We start from the raw sequence: 22,887 nt of genomic DNA on the forward strand, positions 1-22,887 counted from the left end.
AACCCTAACCTCCAGATGTTGCGCCCGGTGCGGCTGGCCCCCCTGCACCCCCCACGCTACGCCACTGCGTTCTTCCAATTTATTCCTTGCTGATAGTGATATAAATGGGTTGGGCTTGAGCAGAGATGGCCAAATTTTAATCTGGGAATGCTTCAAAAAAAGTAGTCAAAGTGTCATTTATAAAGGAAAAAGGGAGATCATTTTCAATAAATGCATTCCATATTGTTCCACGTTCCCTACTCCCCCGAGGAAAAGCAACATGTATATGCTCTGCTTTCCTTTGGGAGAACTCTGGAGACTTGAGGCACCTGTGTTATATTTGCTTTATTTATCCATATAAAAGCAGAACATAATTGAAGGCAAGGAGGCCAGGCGGAAGGTCCCCAGAGAGCAACTTGGCTAGTGCCCCAAGATTGCCCCCGCTAGTTTCGACTAGCTCCAGCTAGAAACTCTATCTGTCTCTGTCTTAAAAGCTGCCAACTGCTGTTTCTCACACATGCACCCCCCCGGCACTTAGACATGGCCCCAGGGTGTGGTTTGAAGACATACAGAGCAGCAACCTTGCTGAACTCGGAGGGTCCAGTCAGAGCCTTGATGGGAAACAAATTGGGAATCCTAAGCACACCGCCTCAAAAAATTGTATAATGGGGAAAATAAGGTAGGATATTGTCATGGATCTGGGGTACCAAAGTCTGCTATTGAATGGCAGAAATTAATAAATGGTAGTACTGAGATGATATTTGGGATATGAAGGGAAAATACAAGCTGCAGAACTTGTGCCAGACAAGAAATTCCTGGGTTAGCTTATGCAAACCAGCCTGGCTGCTCTAGCTAAGTGCAAAGCCATTGAGAAATAATGGGATGCCGGGTATTGGGCCATTAAAGGCCACTGGCAATTCAAAAAGCTATCTTTCCCCCCTGCTCAGAGGTGTGGACAGAGGCAGGAGATTTGGCAGGTTGCCAAGATGATGGGGGGGGGCATGAGATCACAGAAAAATGTGCCCTTTTTGAAATATGAAGGTGTTCTGAGAACAAAAAGGAGGAAGTACAGTGGTACCTTGGGTTACATACGCTTCAGGTTACAGACTCCGCTAACCCAGAAATAGTACCTCGGGTTAAGAACTTTGCTTCAGGATGAGAACAGAAATCATGTTCTGGCGGCGCGGCGGCAGCAGGAGGCCCCATTAGCTAAAGAACAGTTTCAGGTTAAGAACAGACCTCTGGAACGAATTTAGTACTTAACCCGAGGTACCACTGTACCATTTTGGCACTGGCTGGAGGAGGCTGCACCGAGAGACCGGAAGCTATGACTGGCTGCTGCTATGGGCGCAAGCTTGCTGAAGTATGAGAGGGGCAATGAGAGACAGCCTTGGGGTATAATGTTTTGCACCCCCTCTGTTGAAGACTTTAGGTGTAAACATGTGTAAAATAAACCATATTTCTTAAAGACACCAGCCTCCACTGTGCCTTGATTTTCCCGACAGAAACACAACCCTGGGTGAGTGTCAGGAACCCACTGGAATCTTGCTACTGCTTGGCAGAGATTCGAGGTGGCACACAACCTCCGTAACAATATAAATGTAAGGGGGCGGGAGAAACCCTCCCTGTTTTGGGTGGGAAAGTGCCGGCTTCTCTAAACTCTGATGGGTGCAAAAACACAGGGAGTATCAGAAAACCACCTGCTAACTATATACCTACGTTGGTAAAGTGTCAACCGACAAACCTGGTCTGTTATTAGGCTGCGAATACACCATGCATTTAGGGGACGCGGGTGGCGCTGTGGGTTAAACCACAGAGCCTAGGACTTGCCGATCAGAAGGTCAGCGGTTCGAATCCCCACGATGGGGTGAGCTCCCGTTGCTCGGTCCTTGCTCCTGCCAACCTAGCAGTTCGAAAGCACACCAGTGCAAGTAGATAAATAGGTACCGCTCCTGCAGGAAGGTAAACGGCATTTCCGTGCGCTGCTCTGGTTTACCAGAAGCGGTTTTGTCATGCAGGCCACATGACCCGGAAGCTGTATGCCGGCTCCCTTGGCCAATAAAGCGAGATGAGCGCCGCAACCTCTGAGTCGGTCACAACTGGACCTAATGGTCAGGGGTCCCTTTACCTTTACCTTACACCATGCATTTAAAGAACACCCCCATCCCCAATCATCACTGGAACGATAGAATACCCATATCACAAGGACAATTTCCAGCACCCTTAACAAACTATAGTTCCCAGGATTCTTGGGGTAGGGTGTGGGGCGCGCAGTTTAAATTATATGGTGTACATGCAGCCTTACAGCAATCCAGCTAATGCAGGAATAGCCTGCCAGAAGGGTACAGTGATACCCTTTCAGGGTTTGAATAAATGCAAATCCTCATATTAATGCTGTGTCGAGCATATGAGCCTCTTAATACATATTGAGCCTCGAGGAATACATATTGCTGCTAGATGGCAACTGCTTTATCAGAAGGTGAGTTTATCTTGCAAAATACGCTTCTGTCAATACAGTGCCTACCACTGTTGAAACGGGGCCCCTGAAGCTGATTTTCCTGGGACCTGCCAAGCAACCAGGATTCCTGGATTCTGCTCTGTTGCAGCTCTAAGCCTTTGCTCATCGGAGCACCCAGTCCCTGCGCTCGCAGTGACACGCGCATGGGAAGCTTATGCTTCCAAATAAAGCCGATGCTGGGCTTAGCGCTTGGATAAGTGGAATTTCATGACAAAGTCAGTACCTAATCTCAGACAAGATTTCTGGCCCAAAACACACTTCTCCCTCCCTCCCTCTGCTAGTCACTGGCTGGACATAAGCAGGAACCTGCCAGAGGAAAAGGCTTCATAGGCAGAGCAAGGTCAGAAATCAGCACTCTGAGATCTCACCTTTCATTTGGCGGAAAAAAAGAGAGAAAAAGACAAATGAGTTTCAAGTGTCCCCCAAAGACAATCATGGCCTTTTGGCCTGAAACTCAGGGAATTACTTGATGGGGCAAATTTCGCCTTTTGATCTGGACACGTAAAGCTAGACCTATGTTACGAGAGGTGGTAAAAATAACTAGCAGGAACTGAAGAACCTGCCTGGTTATGTTAATGACGATAGCCGAGATATACCGCTGAAGATTAAGAGATATATGCAGCTATCTAGTGGGGCCATATTTCACTGTAGTGCTGACAAGCACTCATTTGGTTTTAGCGCAATTCTAACCCTGAAATGAAAAGCTATTTTTAAGTGCTGGTGGAACACAAATTAATTCCTGAAGACTTCCGATGCAGTGATTTTTTAAAATAATAATAATAATAATAAATGTTATAGAAACAGGCATGCAATTTACAGCACAATTCAGAAGGAAAGCTTATCTTGCACAGTAGCACTGTTTGGACGCTCTCCAAATTTGTGCACAGACGGGGAGTAGGATTGTGATAACTCATGGTCACTAGCCTTGCTTCCATCCTGTACTCACACAGGATGTCCTCAGCAGGAAAGAGCATGCATGTGCACCAGTTGCACAGAAATATGCTCTGGGAACCTCTCAATGATCAGCATATTGCAGGCGGAAATCCAGCACATACCGGAACTTCAGATTTGTGCATTTGACGTGGATTAAAGGGCTCTGTCACTCAAGAGCAACAAATCCACTTGGATTTTTCGAGGTTTGGAAAGTGACGAGGATCAGCACTGAAAAGTGTGGGGGCGAACAAATGACTAGCAGGAAGACGTGTATACATATCAGGATGGATTCAGAATGAAAGCTCATTCCTGGATAATTGCCCTGCAAACAAATGAGAATGGATGCTCACATACCCTCCAACACAGAGAGGCATTTTCATCTGGAGAATGTTGGAGGTAACCAGCTCCCCTCTTTCCCCTCCCCCCTGGGCTCAGCGGCCTGTGTCGTGTTGCTGATGTCATGGCAGATATTGCTGCCCTGTGAGTTCCTCAACTTCCTGTCGCTCAGGCTGAGGGCACCACTGGCTGCCTCCAACTCCTGTTCCAGTTCCAAGGATTGCGTCCAAGACCCGTCCAAGAGGCAGTGCCACTGCCACCAGGACATCTGCTTTCTCTTCCTGCTCTTCCTCCTCTGCCACTGCCAGCACTTCAGTCGCCATTTTCCCCACCTCCCACTCTTTCCTCCCTCACGAGCCCTGCTGTAGTTTGCATGCTCCATGGCAGCCAGCAGCAGGGGAAATGGGATACAGTAGAAGTCTGTGTCAGTCAGGGAGGGCAGAAGTGTCTAGGGAAACAGGAAGGGGGAAATGGAAGTTCCTTTCTTGCCAACCTCCCCTCGCACTCTAGGAATGGCAGCTCTGTTGCTGCTGCTAAAGCATTGTGGAGCCAAGTGGGAGGAACCTTTCAGCTGCTCTGGGGGTATTGTTGGGAACTCTCCATGAGACCGTGAGAAGCCATAATGGCTAGCGGGTTCTGGGGATGGTCCCAGCAAAATCGGGGTAGTTGGAGGGTATGTACTCAATAAAGACAGGATATATAATCTCACTTCTATGTAAGCTTTGTGCAAGCAGTTTGGGATGAAGGCCCATTGAACAGGTTGTCTGGAGACGTCCTCTGTCTGTGTGGTCACATCTTGGATAGGCAGGGCTTATGATCACATGTTGTGCGAGATTTTGCTTCTGCTTCTGTGGGAAGGAGTAAGCTGCGTAATAATGGACTGTTCAAAGAGCCAAAGTAGTCATCACAAAGTTAGCAATCAGGCCATGTGGTTTTTTTTGTTTTTGTTTTTCTTAAAATAGGCATTCCCTCTGTTGTCATGAGGAGGTGATCCAATGAAAATCTTTCTCCCTGCACGACAGTTAGGATTGGTATAATGCATTTCCCCATTTCTCATGCAGTGGTCCTGATAAAAATTGGCGTTCTCTATACTTTGTATTAAGGGACGCGGGAGGCGCTGTGGGTTAAACCACTGAGCCTCTTGGGCTTTCCAATCGGAAGGTTGGCAGTTCGAATCCCCGCGATGGGGTGAGCTCCCGCTGCTCTCTCCCAGCTCCTGCCAACCTAGCAGTTCGAAAGCACGTCAAAGTGCAAGTAGATAAATAGGTACCGCTCTGGCGGGAAGGTGAATGGCGTTTCTGTGCGCTGCTCTGGTTCGCCAGAAGCGGCTTAGTCATGCTGGCCACATGACCCGGAAGCTGTCTGCGGACAAACACCGGCTCCCTCGGCCTATAGAGTGAGAGGAGCGCACAACCCCAGAGTCGGTCATGACTGGACCTAATGGTCAGGGGTACCTTTACCTTTATACTTTGTATTTCTTTATTTTTTTAAAGATTCCGTGCCGTCATTAAAGTAAAAGATATCTGGCCTCATGGAGCAACATTTGGAAAGATTGCTTCTGTGCGTCAGTATCTTTACCATCAGCTAGAATGTTAGCTCCAGCTGCGGCTCAATCTACTTCTTCCCTAGGGAGACAAAAGCCTGTAATAAGGACCCCCAGGGCCCAGAAGGAATTGCCATATAAACTACTCCCCACTCCCACCTGTTCCATTCCACCACCTGTAACATTCTGTAATTGTGGGTGGGTTTTAATGGTAAGCTGCTTTGGGTGCCAACCTTGGTTGAAAAGAGAGGTATAATAAAAAGTTACAAACCAACGAGCCAAATGCAAAAATAGAGACACACTATAATCTTTTCATGGAGCGGAGAGGCAATCTCCTTGGAGGACAGCAGCATTGTCCTGGCTTTGTGCAGTTGTTTGTGAAATCCATTCCCTAAATCCAGTTTGGAGTGGGCCAGAGCACGCCAGGAGGAGCCATTAAAACAGGGAAAGACCTGTAGTCTTCCATATGTTGCACCCATCTTCCCAGATGGCTGCCCATCCCAGGGGTTGGAGTCCAATAACATCTGGAAGGGTGCACAGGTATCCGAATCTTGCATGAAAAGAGAGCAGGGGATACCTATAGGCCAAGTTTCCCTTCAGTAGAACTTTCACACCAATCTTACAGGATTCACCCCAAGGCCTTAAATCAGGTCACCTTCCATTTCAGCCCCTTTGTTGCCTGATATCTTCCTCTTCCTCTTGGTTCCAGTTTACTGCCCTGCTCTCAGATCTGACCAGCAGGCTGGGATTGGCTAATGTTCAGAGCCTTAGGGCAGAATAAGGGAACTCCTACATTTTTTGTTCATTGTTCGATCTGAAGGAGATAAGAAGCACATCTATTTCTGTCAGGGAGTTCTGATGGAGCCCTGAGCTGGCTACTATTTTGCCTCAGGTGTACCTACGTGCAAAACTGTGAGAGAAAAAGCTGAAGAGAGGCCCTTATCTCAGCCTCGTTGGCTGCAGATGGCAAGAGGTCTTCCCCAGATATGTTGGGTATTTCAGGCTGTCTGAGGTAATTTTTTACTGTGACCATCTAGTGTCTTTGCAAGGAGAATCTCCGTAGATCCCAGGAGATAGAGAAAGATGATAGATAGATGATAGATAGATAGATAGATAGATGATAGATAGATAGATGATAGATAGATAGATGATAGATGATAGATAGATAGATAGATAGATAGATAGATAGATAGATGATAGATAGAGATAGATAGATAGATGATAGATGATAGATAGATAGATAGATAGATATCGTCTCATATTCTTTCATAAATGGTGGCAAATTATTGTGCCAACAAGGAAACAAATTAAGAGCACCTGAAGAATTTCTGGATTGCGGGGACTATCCATATAAGCCTTGTCATACAATCTCTGAGTAATCTCTGAGTGTGTAGCACCATTTTGGATACACACACATATGAAAAGAGACGGCACACTGCCTTTGTAAGATATCATTATTCCTGGAATTCCTCTGGGCAAAAGAAGGATAAAAGGTCCTTCTAATGGTGTGTTGCGAAAGCCTAAGACTCAAATCTACAAAGAACTGGTTGGATCCAGCTGACCTACTCACTCTTCAAAGCATCCAAAACCTTGCCCCCTCCCCCCCCGCCTTCCTGCTATTCTACCATTGATGTTGTTTTATGGCTGTGGTGGAGGAGGAATGTAGTAACGATATTCCATTTACAATACCTACCACTACAGATAGATAGCAGAATTAGATTTATTTCTCTTTAAAAAAAATGAAACCTAAGTTCATCTGCCACCCGCTTGGAAAAGCTGAACTTTGCTGTGTTTTAACATATTCTGGGGACTTGCCTTCTGCCCAGTATCCATGGGAAATAGATTGTTTAGTGGTGAGGAGAAGAGCCCTCTCTGGGGTGATACCAGAATTATGGAAAAGCTTTCCACATGCCGTCAAACCTTTTCTATCACGTCCATTTTTTATGTGTGTATGTATGGAAAGTGCTTGTTCCTGGATTTTTGCCTCTAAGATTCTAAGCCATCGATTTTCTGGCATTGCTCTCCTACTGGTTTGTGGCTTTGGCCTTGTCGATAGAGACCTTTAAGGTCCTCTTTGCTCCTGAGATTGCTTGTATAGGCTGCATACACTTTGAGATCCAGGCAAACCGAAGCATATTTAAGTCATTGATTCCAGTTGTTGTTGGTGGGGAGATTTAAGCATAAAAGGTTCTGAGTTTGGCAGGATGATGCCCTTTTGTTTTTGTGGATGTTATTGTTTAACTCGGGTTGTTTGAGGCAATTGAAACAGAAAGCTGAGGCAATTGAAACAGAAAACTGTTTAGGTGTGCAACTGTTGCAGCAAGAGTTTTATTGGCACAGAGATGGAGACAACAAGGCTTACCAACGATCCAGGACTGGCAGAAAAAAGGTGGTGGAATATGCTGAGTTGGCGAAATTGACTGGGAAAATCCAAAACCAGCAGGACCAAACATTTCATAAAGACTGGAATAAGTTTATAGAGTGTTTTAAAGATAATTGTAAACATTTAACAACACTGACAGAACTGATTTAAAGCTTGATAGTTTATAGAAAGCACCGATTTACAATTAACATAATTCCGTGATTATCAGAATTGAATAGAGAGTAAAGAGGGGAAATATGAAATGCAATTAAAAAAGATATAATGTAAGGTAATCATGGGCTGGGAGGGAGGGGAGTTGAGCGCTCGCGAGAGCGGAATATAATGTGAAAAATTGAGTATGTTATATTTATATAAAATGGAAACTTAATAAAAATGATTTTAAAAAATGAAACAGAAAGTTTTAGAAACTAGTGGCGTATATATACTTGTAAGTATATGAGTTTTTATTGCAATTATTTCTATGTTTTCAACAGATTTTCTATATGTATACAGTTTTAATTCTATTAATGTTTAAATGTTTTTAAATTATTGTTTCTTCTATGTTTTTAGCAAATCTTGTTTTTATCTGTAAGCTGCCTCAAGTCCCATCAGAGGAAAAGGCAGGGTTTAAACGACAGTGATAATAATATAATTCTCCCTATATTGTCCTGTTTGTTATCCAGCTGTTTTGAGTGCCACCTCTAACTGAGGTATCAATTGCAGCACTAAGAAGCTGGGCCTATACATTAGTTGCCCCAAACTGGTAGAATAAACGGTTTCATCTTCCCCCCTCTCTATTGGCATTCTGGAGGCTGCAACCCCCCCTTTGTCTTTCATTTGGTACTGTTTTCTTTTAAAATAATTGTGTGTGTCCCCCCCCGCCCCCAGCAATACACTCTTAAATATACAGAAATGTGGTTATCAAGGGATTTTAATAAATAAATCATAATAAATCCACACATCTCTCCGTACACATTGCTCTCGTTTTCATAAAGGGATTCCAGTTATAAAATCTGGGGACAGGGGAGGTGTTACAAACTATGTGATTTCTCCAGCTATATAACACAAGCGGATGGAATTGCATCTGTCTGCTTGGTGTGTGTGTGTGTGTGTGTGTGTGTGTCGTGTGTGTCCCCATCTCCTAAAGCCATGCTCCTGGTCTGATTAATTATCAGGGCCGGAAAGCCAGAGTAAAACCTTGTTGCTGGTGCCAGAAGTCAGCTGCCCTTGATCGGCTGCCCAGAGGACACCACATGCTAAACTGTTCTGGTCCCTGCCGGATTTAGGATTCGGGCAGAGGAGGAGAGTGTGGGCTCTAGACAAGACGCAAGGGAGACCATCTTAGGCACCGGGAGGCTCAGAATGAGTTACAGCCAGCACATGAATAATACAAGGGTGTTCCTCCCTCAAGGTTATTCCAAGTCCCCACTCTCTGAAAAGGACTGCATTAGCTTCTTCTTCTTCTTCTAGAAGCCATATTCTATCCAATTGCTCACTAAGAACTAATGTTAAAAGAAATACATTTTAATAAATGAGGCCACCTGTATTTTATGTTCTGACTGCCCTGCGGAGATTCCCTACTCCTCACAGCAAAAATTCTGCTGACAAACCTGGAACAGAGTCCAAGGAAGCACTAGAAATGAAAATTCGGATCCCTGGGTTCTCCTTGGTCCCACATCGAAAACCCACACACCCACACCCACACACCCTGTTCAGCTATATATCTCTGCCATCATTTAACGGAAGTTACATTTAATAATTCCATTTCTAAATGTAGTAGACCAAGGAAGGGATTCCTGGGTTATCATAGAATTTAGTGGATTAGATTGTGAGGGGGAGGTTTACTTAATTAATACATGGATTTATTTTTTTACTTTGTGCCAGGGCAGATTAATAAACACATGTGGAATGATCCAAAGTATTCCACTGAGTTCATCGGTGCTTACTTCCTAGGAATTGTGCTTAGGGTTGCAGCCTTTAAAAGTACAGTGGTACCTCAGGTTACAGACGCTTCAGGTTACAAACGCTTCAGGTTCAGGTTCCACTAACCCAGAAATAGTACCCGGGGTTAAGGACTTTGCTTCAGGATGAGAACAGAAATTTTGCTCCGGTGGCGCAGCGGAGGACCCATTAGCTAAAGTGGTTCCTCAGGTTAAGAACAGTTTCAGGTTAAGAACGGACCTCCGGAACAAATTAAGTTCTTAACCTGAGGTACCACTGTACCACAACTTTAAAAGAGCATTGCTCTGATTTAAGAGTGGTTTCTGCATTCAGATATATCACTTTACTCCTCTCAGTAAAGTTTGTTAAGAGGCTCTGAGCTATTCCACAGCAGGGCTGGGCTGACTTCAGGCTTCACAAGGTTGCTTTGTTTTTTGTTACGAGAACCACAAGATCTACCCAAGGGAACCAGTTAGAACAAAACAACTGGGTGCTTCCCTGAGCACATTCTGAACATAGGGACTTGTTTTTAGTACTGGGACCCAGCTCGCAGTCCTTTCACACAGAAACCCACTCCTTGTTAGCATTCTTCATTTCAACAGCCTAATTTTGACGGGAAATGTTGTTTCATTGCTGGTATTTTGGGGAGAAAAAACAAACGGAGTCAAAACCCCTTCACGATCTACTGCAACTCATCAAGAGATGTACTAGTAGATCCTTATCTATCTTCTGCCTACCTCTTATAGCAGCATGAAAGCACACCTGTAGCATTTGATCTGCAATTCCTATCACAACATACAAATCATTGCTTTAGGTCGCAGAGATCAAATGGAACATAGCAGACCTAATACGTTCTGCTGTCTTCCAGTTAAAGAATGAATGCTCTTAGATTGACTGATAATGATTGACTCAGTATGAGGCTAGAGTGTTGGATTGTGACCAGAAAGACCCCAGACTCAAACCCTTGCCCAGCTATGAATTCTCCCTCAGCACAGCCTACATCGCAGGGAAGGCATGAGGATTAAAGCGGGGGGCAAACTCTAGGGTCTAACCTGAACCTTTGGGAGCACTGGCAGGATACAAATGAGGTAAACAAAGTAAGCAAGTAGGGCTGCAATCATATACCTGGGAGTAAGCGCCATTGAAGGGGGACGTGGCTGGCGCTGTGGTTTAACCACAGAACCTGGGGATTGCCGATCAGAAGGTTGGCAGTTCGAATCCCTGCGATGGAGTGAGCTCCCGTTGCTCGGTCCCTGCTCCTGCCAACCTAGCAGTTCAAAAGCACATCAAAGTGCATGTAGATAAATAGGTACCACTCCGTCGGGAAGGTAAACAGCTTTTCCGTGCACTGCTCTGGTTCACCAGAAGCGGCTTAGTCATGCTGGCCACATGACCCGGAAGCTGTCTGCGGACAAACGCTGGCTTCCTCGGCCTGTAGAGCAAGATGAGCACGCAACCCCAGAGTCATCCGCGACTGGACCTAACGGTCAGGGGTCCCTTTACCTTTAAGCGCCATTGAACTCATGTTTTCCAGTGGAATCAGCTCATGCACTCAACTACAAATCAGTACCATAAGCCATTGCAGAAGGGTGATATGCATGCCAGTGTGAAATGCCAGAAATTAAAGACTTGACTGGCATGCGGGCCCTGCGACTTAATCAGGAATGTGTCTCCTGCCCCTATACAAACAAGTGGCACAAGCAAGCCACAGAATGGCGTGTTGTACAGAGATAATGGTTTGTTTGTTTCACAAGCTTGCATGAGGCAACAAGTCATATTATGATCTGGTTGCACTGCTGTGGCAGCCGCAAGAATGGGGGGAAGCAACACAGGAGTGGGAGGCACATTCTCAACTCAGCCAAACTTTAAAAGAAACGATGGTTTAGCATGATGTGCAAACCAGCTTACCATCTTCTTTTCCTTGAAGCTATTCAAGGCAGCACAACAGTACTTGAATCCAAAGGATCTTGTGTGTGTGTGTGTGTGTGTGTATGTGCATGCGCGCACGTGGTAGCACACTTAATTTTACAATTTCAATGTAAGTATGGGGTTTAGTCCCTACCACAAATCCTCACCCAAATTAATACAGATTAAGCTCACTTCCCCATGTAGACAAACCCTGAGTTGAACTTTAAAGCCACTTTTTAATCTGTAATTAATCCAGGGGAGCGGAAAGCAAACACACAACCCTGTTTTGCTGAAAGTTTTAAGTTGCCTCTGGATACATTATTAATGCTTTGGGAAGCCGCTCATTTCAAGGTCAGAATAGGATGAAGGAGCCGTCTTCCGGCAATTAGAAAAAGATTTGGGCTGTGGTGGCTTCTCCTCTATAGGGGAAACCTAAAAGGGAGCCAATTTCACACTCCCATGTAGGATCGGGACCCCTACTCTGCAATTAATCACAGAGCTTCTTTAGAAAAAAATACTGAGGACTAGAAAAGGAAAATCACTATGGACTACACCCATATTTGGGAGTAGGAGAATGGGTTTAGAGGGCATGGGTTCTGGATTGAAGGGGGAGATTTAAACCAGAGTGCGTGGCTTCCAGATCAGAGAGAGGGTCTCTAGGACAGGGGGCAAGGTTTCTGGATTAGGAGGCAGAGCTTTAAACGAGAGGACCCAGTTTACAGATTAGGCAAGCGTCTTCAAGCCAGAGGTTATGGTACCCACATTAGGAGGCAGGCGTTTAAACTGGAGGCAGGGTCATCTTACCCATAGGCGCTAAGGGCAAGGGGTATCCGGGTGCCAGGCTCTCAGGGGCGCCAGGCCAAGAGTCCAGGGAAGAGCCCGCCCGTCGGTCGGAGCGCCACGGCGGGCTCTTCTGCTGTGGGTGGCTCTGCACCACGAGAGTTCAGGGACAACCGAGTCCTGACTGGAGGCAGTCGCTTGCAGATGAGGCGGCAGGGCTTCTTGACATATTTGACGCACAATGCCTCTCTTTTTGAGACAGGGGTGCCACCTGGAATAAAATATTGGGGGGCCCAGGGAAGCCCTGCTCCACATACTAAATCACATGGCATGGCACCTCCTGCCCCCCCACTTTGAATGGCAATGCTCATCAAATTTGGCGGGGCCTGGCCCCCTCAAATATTTTCTTGGGGAGTCAAAGACACCTCAGCCCCTAGGGGTTGCCTCCTATGTTTTGAGATATGGTCCTTGGGCAGTTTAAGAAAGTGAATAAAAAGCTGGTGGTAGCTGTTTCGACAGAGTGGCTTGGGAGACGACACGTGTCTTCTTATATTGTAGTGTGCAACATACACATATTTCATATGTCCCACTACTGGGTCCAATCAAACTGCCATGCTATACAAATCTGCAAAACCAGCAAACAGACAGGGATGAAAGCAGAATAAATGAACATAACCACTTGCAACAATACCTTACCATATTTAACCATGTGAAGGACTGGTCTTCATTCTCAAGCCAAAGATATGGAGGGAGTTTCTGAGGTGAGTATACCACTGGGGAACTAAAGAATCCACATATAACAAATACTCTGAAGACACACCTACTCTTTCTGTTCCGCAAAGCACATACATTTTCTTAATGGGAAAAAACCATTAATTGGCATTGAAGGTGTTGGGTGGCCCTTGAGCCTGACCTTTGCCTCACACACTATCTGAGAGACCCATCAAGTGTTCAGCCTCGTGCTGAATTACTGATATCCACGGAGCTGCCAGTCAGCTAAGAGTGCTGTGATTGTCAGTCACTAGTCGCAGCAAGGAAACCAGAAGCTCTCTGCTTCTGGAAAGGAGCTGCTCTGAACTGGTTCTCTCCACCCACCCCTTACCCTCCAAAATTTTACAGGTGAGAATAAGGACACACTTGTAACACGCTGATTCTTAACTACCCTCTGCTCCTCTGCATTCTCTCCCTTGCCCAATTACATTTTGCTGAAGCAAGAGGGTGCTTGTCCTTCGGGTTAAAGACATGCTAGGAAAACACACAACTGATTTGCAGTGTGCTACCAGCAGTTCCTAGGGACACAGGTGGCGCTGTGGGTTAAACCACAGAGCCTAGGACTTGCCGATCAGAAGGTCAGCGGTTCGAATCCCTGCAACGGGGTGAGCTCCCGTTGTTCGGTCCCTGCTCCTGCCAACCTAGCAGTTCGAAAGCACGTCAAAGTGCAAGTAGATAAATAGGTACCACTCCGGCGGGAAGATAAACGGCGTTTCCGTGTGCTGCTCTGGTTTGCCAAAAGTGGCTTAGTCATGCTGGCCACATGACCCGGAAGCTGTCTGCGGACAAACGCCGGCTCCCTCGGCCAATAAAGCGAGATGAGCGCCGCAACCCCAGAGTCAGTCACGACTGGACCTAATGGTCAGGGGTCCCTTTACCTTTACCTTACCAGCAGTTCAGCAGCAGTGTGTGAAATGTCACTGTGCAGTCCTTAAGTTTTCTTGCAAGTGTATTCCTAAGAGCAAGATGCAGCCACCCAGTGCTTTTTTTCCTGGGGATACGCAGGTGTACGCATACCCGTAAACGTTTTGTGAATCTTTGTACTTCTGTCCATTTACTGTATTTATTTCCCCCTGATTTGATCTATAAAATGGTGATTTACTTGAGTCAAAATGAGAGTACCCCTAAACATTTTTTTTAGAAAGAAAAGCACTGCATCCACCCATCACTCAAAGGTTTCACTTCTAGAGATAATGAGGAAAGAGCTGAAACTCGAACTGACCTTACACTCCACACCAAGGGCATTCTTACAAAGTATCCTCAAAGACAAAAGCAGGGACAGTGACCTACAAGGGACCAGAATACTGTGACAGTCCCTGGTAAACAAGAACATATGAAGTGCCTGCTTGTTCTTCTCCATCTAATTTAAAAGGTGCAACTCTAGAATGTAGTACTCGGCACATGGCTTGCTTATTTTCCTTAACCTACAACACACACAACGTAACAGGCTGTTTTTGACTATGTAACTTCTATTTCAAACACAATTCAACATATAATATCTCACAAAGTGTAATTCCATAGACCAACACATCATGCAAACAGAACATATCAAGAGAAATTAAAGTCCAATATTGGCAATAACCACAATATGGTATGCCTTATTCTAACGTTCCTTGTATGTAGATGTAAACTGTTACATAGTCAAAAACAGCCTGTTACGTTGTGTGTGTTGTTACCAGGATTGTATTTACGTAACCTAAGGTTTAGTAGTATTTTCCTTAACCTACATCAAACTCTCATACCTGCAAGCAACTGGATGTGCCCAATTTATTTGCCTATTCTCTGTCTGTGATCCCTTGCAACCTTGAGCCTGAGGATTTTAAGAGCCAGAGAGGTGATAACAGAGCACGGATGCCCATTTTATTTTCATACTGCCTTCGCCAAATCTAGATTACAATCAGGGCTATCACTGCTTGATCGATTAACATTATATTTGTATAAATCTATACAAGTAAAAATAATCCTTCTGGTACAGAAAGGATACTTGCTTTGATTTTTGATCGTATTGCATGGTGTATAGATTGTGTAAAAGGCATCTTTTTAGATTCTCAAAGATTAGAATTTGCGATACGCAAGTGGGGGGGGATGCTTCTTTTACGATAGTGTTTGCCATCTATAATTTCGATAACGGCTTGGTTTTAAAATAGCACATACTTTAAAATCTGCAGCCTGATAATGCTTTTGGGTGGCATGCATATTTGTGGTATGACAAGGTTAAAGTTCATAAATTGTTCAAAAACCATATTGTCAGAAGGGCAATTTTCATGGTCTGGTCAAAATATAAAGACTTATTGGAGAGTAAAACTCCGAGGTGGCTCTCACCGATGGAGGCCAAAGCACGTAAAAGACTCAATATGGAGGCCCACTGGCCTAAATATTGGGAAATAATTGAAAAAATTGGAGATAAATGGAGGTTACAGAGTATGGAAAAGTTAAAAAACAAGGTGCGAGATTGGTTGCATTATGCTCAAATCCAGGAAGTTTTTAAAGCAGACAAAAAAGTGGGTTTTCAGGAGGAAAAATCGAAACTAGAAACAGAGTTGCTTGAGCCAAAATCTAAGCTAATTTCGAGAATGCATAACTTGCTGCTTAAATGGAACACACAGGATGAGATTGTCAAATCCTCTATGATAAAGTGGGCACAGGACTTGGGGCATAACATTATGTTTGAAGACTGGGAAAGGTTATGGAACACCGGAATGAAATTCACGGCATGTACTGCCTTGAAGGAAAACATTATGAAAATGATATACCGGTGGTACATGACCCCAGTCAAGCTTGCAAAGATATATCACCTGTCCGATAATAAATGTTGGAAATGTAAGGAAGAGGAAGGGACATTTTTACACCTCTGGTGGACCTGCCCGAAAGTGAAGGCCTTCTGGGAAATGATACATAATGAACTAAAAAAGGTGCTGAGATTCACCTTACCTAAGAAACCGGAGGCCTTCCTTCTGGGCATGGTAGACCAGAGGATGGTCAAGAAAGATAGAACTTTCTTTATGTACGCTACTACAGCAGCGAGGATTCTGTTGGCAAAGCACTGGAAGACACAAAATCTACCCACATTGGAAGAATGGCAGACGCAGCTGATGGACTATATGGAGTTGGCTGAAATGACTGGCAGAATTCGAGACTCGGGAGAAGAAGAAACGGAGGAAGTTTGGAAAAATTTTAAGGACTATTTGAAAAAGCATTATAAGTTGTATGAATGTTAAAAAATGCTCCTTTCTAGGAAGGTATAGCTTCAGTATCGGCAAATCTTTGAATTGATAAATAAGACACTATAAGACAGGAGTGAGGTAACGAAATATTTTTATTGTGTGGAAATTAAAAATTAATGCAACTGTATTGAAATGTTTACATCAGATAACACGATAAAATGGAAGATATATTGTTATGTATAAAACAAGTCAACAAATTGCTGAGGTTTTGGTTACACAGGGAATGCAGTGCTCGGGAGATGGGGGAAGTCCATTGGATTCATGGAAGTATGTATTTGAAAGTGGAAATTTGTTTATTAAAAACCTAATAAAATATTTATAAAAAAAATAAAATCTGCAGCCTGATGAATCGGGCATCTTTTTAGTCAATTTAAAGTGTAACTTCATTAACCCATTACATGTTGCGAATACTAATTATTATTACCTTTCAGGGCAGCAGGGTCAGGAGCTGTAGAAACTGGATCTACGCCTGCATGTCTTTTATTTTAAGGACTTGTGCCTCGCACAATTTTCAAACGAAACATACAGCAGCCAATGACTCAAACGCAATCCATGACAAGACCCACAGATACGAAACTATAAATGCATTCCAAGTAACGAACATTTTAAAAAATCCTTAGCTAACAAATCAAAACGTCATGATAATATTTAAAATGTACGGCACAGTCTCTGCTCCTAACATAAAACCAGAGCACTGCTTTAATGAACTGATGACAAGCTGTATTTTTGTGTTTCTGTTGTTTTCAGCAAATACATTCCTATTTGGGTCTTACTGGTTTGAAAGCTGTCTCAGCTGGTAAGGTAATGTTTTGTTAAGTCAGTCAATAAAATCTTGCTCCACGGTGCCCTGAGGTAAGTCCAACTGCTCTTGCATAGACACAGGTAATGTGAGCTGGACAATAACGTATACAGTTAAAAGGAATTTCCAGGATTGTGGCAGCAATTTGCAAATTTCTGGCTGTAGAATCCACTATTGGTCAATGGTCACTGGTGATTTTTTTTTTTTACAATATTATGTTTTTAAATGTTTAAAAATCTTCTGGAAAGTGCAGACCAAAGAATAAGTATATAACAATGCCAATGCATTTATGGAACTGGTTCAGTTCAAAACTTGCCTCATTCCAGATGGGTGGGGTACAGGGTCAGATTTAGGTGTGATGAGGCCCTAAGCTACTGAAGGTAATGGGGCCCTTTATATGTCCAGCTGTCCATTGTCAACAACAAATTGTCACTGTTTTTTGTGTTGAATATATGCTATAGGGTAATTTATGGACCCATTACTTACATCATAGGAGCCTACACAACAAAAAACACTGTTGCTATATGTTTTATTTTATTAGTTTTTTAATCATATTTTGGAAATGTACCGTACATCCAGTTTCTTTTCCTTTAATTTTTTATTTGGGGGGGGGGGCCCAAGAGAGTGGGGCCCTAAGCTATAGCTTGTTCAGCTTATATGTAAATCCGGCACGGGTGGGGTATAACAACAAAAACAACTTTCTCAACCTTCACACCATTTGTGCATGTTAATTTATGTGCATGAGTGACCACAGCACTAGAAAACATTTCTCTTAAAGAGAGGGACAACAGTTTACACTGGTACCTCGGGTTAAGTACTTAATTTGTTCTGGAGGTCCATTCTTAACCTGAAACTGTTCTTAATCTGAGGTACCATTTTAGCTAATGGAGCCTCCCGCTGCAGCCGCACGATTTCTGTTCTCCTCCTGAAGCAAGGTTCTTAACCTGAGGTACTATTTCTGGGTTAGCGGAGTTTGTAACCTGAAGCGTATGTAACCCGAGGTACCACTGTACTCCCTTTAAGAACCAAAAAGGTTGCAACTAACCGAAAAGGTGGAGAACTTCACGCCTTTTAAAAATTACATGAAGGAACCTAGCAGTGATTGTTATTTTCGGTCCTGTGCTATTTATTAGTCTGTTCTGAGTTATATTTATTTAACACCCGATTGGAAGTAATAAATGATATAATTATATTTGTATCTTTTGCAAGCTTCACTTTTTTAAAAAAAAATTAAAACCAGTGCTCAGTACAAATAAATGTATACAATGTATTATTGCAATTTTCTCACACCCTTCCTCCAAGGAGCTTAGGGTGGCATATATGGCTTTACTGATGAGAATATAAGAGGAGCCAAGGATTGTTCTAGTCCAGCACTTGGTTTCTCACAGTGACCAATTAGATGCTCATAGGAAGGCCACAAGCAGGATATAATTCCAATAGACCCTCCCCTTGAAGTTGTCACCCAGAAATTGGTACTCTTTGAACCTTGAGTTTCCACACATCTGTCATGATCCTCCCTTTATGATCGCAGTAACCCTGTGAGAGGTATGTTGAGCAATTGTCCCAGTGATCATTCCTTTTTATTTGAAAGGGGATTAAAACTCAGGTCACTCTGGTCCTAGTCCAATACACCTAACAATTACACCACACTGGTATTGGGGTTTTGTAGGTCTACTGTCTGTGACTACTTCCGTGTAGACAAAATATATATTGGGTGACGCAGATCATAAGAATCAGATGGTTGGAAGCAGACACTAACTTCTTGAATTTCCATGAATAATCTACCCATTGGCCTCCAACTGTGAAGTCTGACTTCTGCTGAAACACCAAGAAGTCTTGTGGATTGCCATACTGTCCAACTTTGGGTCACTTGACCCATGCTGCAGTGTCACCCCCCAAAAAATGCTTTTTTTGGGGGGGGTGAGATCACGGCATACAAGCTTGCAAGATCGCAGCACCCAAAATGGCTGCCGTGATTTCGTGCAAAAATAAAATAAAATTGGGATGCCCTGTTTCTTTCAGGACACTTGGTGGGTATGGATTCCAAATGAATCAATTGATTACCGGGAAGCCAGGCAGACCCAAAACATTTTGCTGCCTGTGGTGAAGTACAAGATGGTGGTTCACATTCCATACACAGAAGCCAGCTGGATTAGCTCTTGAATCTTACTTGAACACTGGTAACAGGAGAGCACACCTGAGGGCAGCAAGCTCACCTAGAGGATGTAGGGCAGGCTAGATGGCATACACAGTTCTAACCACCAATACCTTGCTGCCACTTTCCAGCATCTGCTACCTGAAGCAGCTGCTTCACTCTGCCTAATGCTAGGGCTGGGCCTGAGGGAAGCAATGCAGTCCCCAAACCTATCCTCAGAGGGTCTGGGATGGAGGCCTATTTTATGAACTTTAGGCTGAGCAATCATAGGCTCAAAAGTTCCTCCTTCTGTGGCATTCCTTGGAGAACCTCATTGGGAGCACCAAAATGTCGCTCAATAGGGAGCAATCCAATCTCTTAACCAAGGGAATTAATATCTACCTTCCAGCACTTCACAACCAAACCAAAGTGTGCAAGAAAAGAAAACATGCTTGAGCAGGCATTTAGCATGCAAATAAATTCAGAGGACTAAACAAGTAAACCAAACCACTTGGAGATAGAAGGTTAAAAAACACACCCTACAACACTCCAGGAGCTCCATCCCATTTGATTTGGGGGAATAAATTCCCCTTGACTTCTGATATGACAACCAAATCTACCACAGGAGCTAAATTCCTCTGCCCTACGTCTTCCTTCCTTAGCTGAGTTGCAGACGCAATATCATATGGATTCACCAGCCACTGTTGACCTGAAGCAGTGACAAACCCAATTAAAATTGAAGTCCACCATCTAGAAGCCACATAACATTTTACCTCTATTAGCCCGACAGGGAAGTGGCTGTCCTGTCCCTAGCCTCTAGTCACAGGAATAAATCCAGCACGATTCCCCCTCACATTTAACCCTCTACTCTGTACTCATAGATAGAGGTCAGCATCAAGGTCATTGGTCTAGGTCTGCATAAGGTCAAGATAAGGTCAGGGTATAAATGCTGACTCCCAGTGGTGTCCATTTAAACTTTTATTTATTGCAATCATCTGTTACCCCACTCAGATTACATCATAAATATATTTTACAACTGGGGCACCAGAATCATCTCAATATAAAAACAGATTTTTTTTTAAACAAACAACTAACAGGCAACTAAATAAGTGTTCAGTTCACAGAAGAAGAAAAACAGACGCCAGTGTCATAGTGAGAACATTTCGTAGCTGGGGTAGCGCAACAGAAAAGGCCCTTTCTATGAGCATCACCTCAGAAATTGCGGGAATTTGGCCAATTGTTTCTGTGGATGGTCTTAATAGTCAAACAGGTTCCTAAAGAAGGCAGTGTTTTGGATACCAAGGCTAAGCTGATGAGGACTTTAAAGGGAAGAAGCAAGACCTTGCATTGGGCTCAGAAACAGTCCAGTAGCCAGACTGGCAAGGAGTAAAGTCTGGCAACATGCCATCCATTTGTTTGCTAGATTTTGTGCTAATTGAAATTCCCAAGCAGTCTAGTCTGTAAGAGCATCTCCAAAAGGGCATTTCAATAGTCCTTTTTAATAAGATTCTGTATCTCTCTCATTTGTCAACGGAAGAGACAAGTATTCCCATTTTACAGAGCAAAATGCTGAGTTGGCAGGTTGTCAACTGTCCTGACTGAGTAGGTATTTACAATCTGGATTTGACTGCAGCATATTGTCTTTTAAAGAGCACTGTCTACGTATAGCCGTTGGCCACCTTGCCTGCCTGCTCTTTGTACCATATCTGTCAATCTGTATCCAGACACTGATCCATCCCTCCAAGCCACTCATCTCTAAACTTCATATCCCCATTCTACCGCCTCCTTTCCCCCATGCATCTCTCTAACCTCCCGTGTTCTCTGTCTTCCGGGCTTGAAACCAGAACATTATACTGATACCAGAAGTATAGTAGCAAATCTGAGGTGGTTGTTTTTCCTGCTTGTACATATCGTTTTACTCCCTTTCTGTTCCTTCTACCCACTTTGAATGCCGCCATGTGATATTCTCTCTCACATTCTAGTGACAAACTGTTTTATAACTTGTTTTCTTCTGAAGGTAACTGGGCATATTTGGGGTCCATTAGGGCAAATACCAAGAGACGACTGACTGCAACCTTCTGCAAACATCCATTGAGTTCCCACCCTGGGCATCTGTTGCAAAGAAACCACTTACCCCATTACATTTGGACATCCCTGCATCTTTCCTCAGAAGTGTTTAGTTTGTTCCAGGTCACTCTTTCCCTTCTTCAGTAATGCTGTATCTTTCCTCTCTCTCCTCCTTCTCTCTCATCACCTCTTTCCTCTTCCTTAATTCTCGTCTCCTGGCCGTCAAGGATTCCTCTCACTCACTTTTACTCTCCTCTGCTCCCTCAGACCAACTGTTGGGAACATAGATCCCAGCTAATCCCTAGAGCATCTGTAATTTGCCTTGAGTTGAAAAGGAGGCAAGCAAAAGTCCCTCCCCCTGGCCCTTTGGGATTGGCTGCTTTTGGGTGTCCCTCTCCAGCTGTTTATGGACAGCTGGATAGAGAGAGAGAGCCAGAATGGGGATGGGGAGGAACTGACAAATGAGGAGGGATAGGGTCCAGGTCTGCCTTTCAACTTCTTATGTTTTTATATTTTCCTTCCTCTTGTATTTATCAGTTCATTCATTTTATTTTATTTTCATTCTCTCTTTGTTAAGCTCCCTCCAACCACTCTATTTTCTCTCTCTACACTCAGCGATAAAGTGCCGAGGCTGCAAATCAATGCATGGAAAATGCTCCCAGGGGATCAGAAACGTCCTGGTGGAAACCATTAATGGTTTAAGCTTTGGACAGTCAGGACTCATAAACTGCAGAAGCTGCCTTTCTTTTCCATATTTACCCTGCCTAGACGGACACACACACACACACACACAATTTAAAAAGAGTAATGAAAATGCCTCCTTCACAGCTTCCCTCATTTTCACAATTTACTGTCAGATGTCATAATTTGCCAAGCTATGTTAGAAAACAGCTGAAGCAAACATGATGTTTGGAGTTCTGACATTTTCTGGTAATTTTCAAAAGCCAATATCCAATTTCAGCAACTCACAGAAATTGCATCATTTTCTTAAGATATGGCCACTTAACAAAGAAAGCCTGAAAATGTCTAAGATTGTGAAAGGGGACAGGCAGAATTCAGCTCCATTTGAGCACTTAGCAACTTGCCTTGGAAAATGTTGGCATTTACCAATAGACAATAAAAATGTGGATGAAAATTGACTATCAGTCAAAAGTTGCCTTTGTTTTCTGAACTTTGCTGTCAAATGTCAGCGATTTCTCACAGGTTTTCTAAAATGTTAAAGAAATGTTGTATATTAAGATGGTTGGCATGTATATTAAGATGGTTCTCTGTCTTGGGAGACAATGGAAGCGTGGGCTTTCAGGGGTCAAGTCAAGCCATTGGAGATTTACAGTGATTGCTGTGACTGTAGAGATCAATACAGTTGGGGCAGATGAAGGCGTTTGATTGTGCTGAGGCAGGTATACCATAGCTTTTCTTCTTTCTGGGTATTAATAACATTCACAGAGCTTTGGCATTTACTGTCACCAAGGGTGAGCTGAAATAACTTGCCGTTCTTTTGTCCAGTGGTACCTCGGGTTAAGTACTTAATTCGTTCCGGAGGTCCATACTTAACCTGAAACTGTTCTTAACCTGAAGCACCACTTTAGCTA

The 22,887-nt window shown here is 43.8% G+C and overlaps 1 protein-coding gene across 1 annotated transcript in view; it reads right to left on the minus strand.

Moving 5' to 3' along the window:
* Positions 1 to 21,615, minus strand: part of KCNJ14 (potassium inwardly rectifying channel subfamily J member 14) — a 31,238-nt gene extending 9,623 nt beyond the window's left edge. The window contains exon 1 of the mRNA XM_081885194.1: positions 21,363 to 21,615. The gene's annotated coding sequence lies outside the window, so the exon portion shown is untranslated. The remainder of the gene's footprint in view (positions 1 to 21,362) is intronic.
* Between the last annotated feature and the right edge of the window lie 1,272 nt (positions 21,616 to 22,887).

Source organism: Podarcis melisellensis, assembly GCF_964234715.1.
Source record: "Podarcis melisellensis genome assembly, chromosome: 13".
Lineage (NCBI taxonomy): Eukaryota > Metazoa > Chordata > Lepidosauria > Squamata > Lacertidae > Podarcis > Podarcis melisellensis.